The 879-nt window shown below is 39.5% G+C and overlaps 1 protein-coding gene across 1 annotated transcript in view; it reads right to left on the bottom strand.

Moving 5' to 3' along the window:
• The window catches only part of ACOT12 (acyl-CoA thioesterase 12), a 55,108-nt gene that overhangs the window by 29,097 nt on the left and 25,132 nt on the right, over nt 1-879 (bottom strand). The window lies entirely within an intron of this gene.

Below are 879 nucleotides of genomic sequence, written 5' to 3' on the forward strand. Positions count from 1 at the left end.
CCATTAGCTTCTATGAGGCTAATTGCAGAGAAAGCTTCTATTCAGTGTGAGCAAATATGATCTGGCACTTGTAGAAGTTGGAAAAAGGTGCAGCGACCTGCCCAGGGCCAGAGAAGTTCTCAGACCTTCAATCTACCCATCCTCTTCAGATTTGCTCATTTATCAAAGAATATGTTTTCCTGAAGTATGACATCATGTGAAACATTAAAAAAGTTTACCACAAAAGGCCCCGTATTATTTTGTATTGACACTGAGCAGAAATGTTTTTTTTAATTGTTCTCATTTTCTAAAAATGTAATGCAATTACTGGAGTTGAGCTTAGAAATTGAGTTTCTACACATGCAAATAATCAATTAGATGCACAGCTGGCTATTTGTCCACTCAGAAATCCAGAATTGCATGTAGATCAGGAACCAAATCTACATTAATTTAACACAAATTATCTGAGTGCTACTGTTTTTCTCATTCTTCTATATTTCTACTGGTTATTATACCCACTCATCTACCTTTCCTCAGTTTAGGCCTTGATCCTGCAAATACATAAAATGTGTTACTTTGCTCACTTGAGCTGGCCCATTGGAGCCTTGGGATATACCTATATGTCACAAGGCAGTGACATGCAGAGAAACTCAGGCTAGTTCTGCACAGGTTAGCTCCCAGACCCAGAGCAGTATAGTCATGTTAGTGTTGTGCTGTGTCAGGACTCAGAGAAGTAGGGCTTATTAGCCTGGACACAGTGCCACACTGACATAAGACCAGCAAGTGCTCCTAGTGTGGAAACAACTTACTGGCAAAATAATATACAACTTTGTATAGTAACTCCACTACGTCTCCACAGATACATACCCTGAGGCAAAGAAACTATGCAAATTACACCAG

Source organism: Alligator sinensis, unplaced genomic scaffold, assembly GCF_000455745.1.
Source record: "Alligator sinensis unplaced genomic scaffold, ASM45574v1 scaffold1491_1, whole genome shotgun sequence".
Lineage (NCBI taxonomy): Eukaryota > Metazoa > Chordata > Crocodylia > Alligatoridae > Alligator > Alligator sinensis.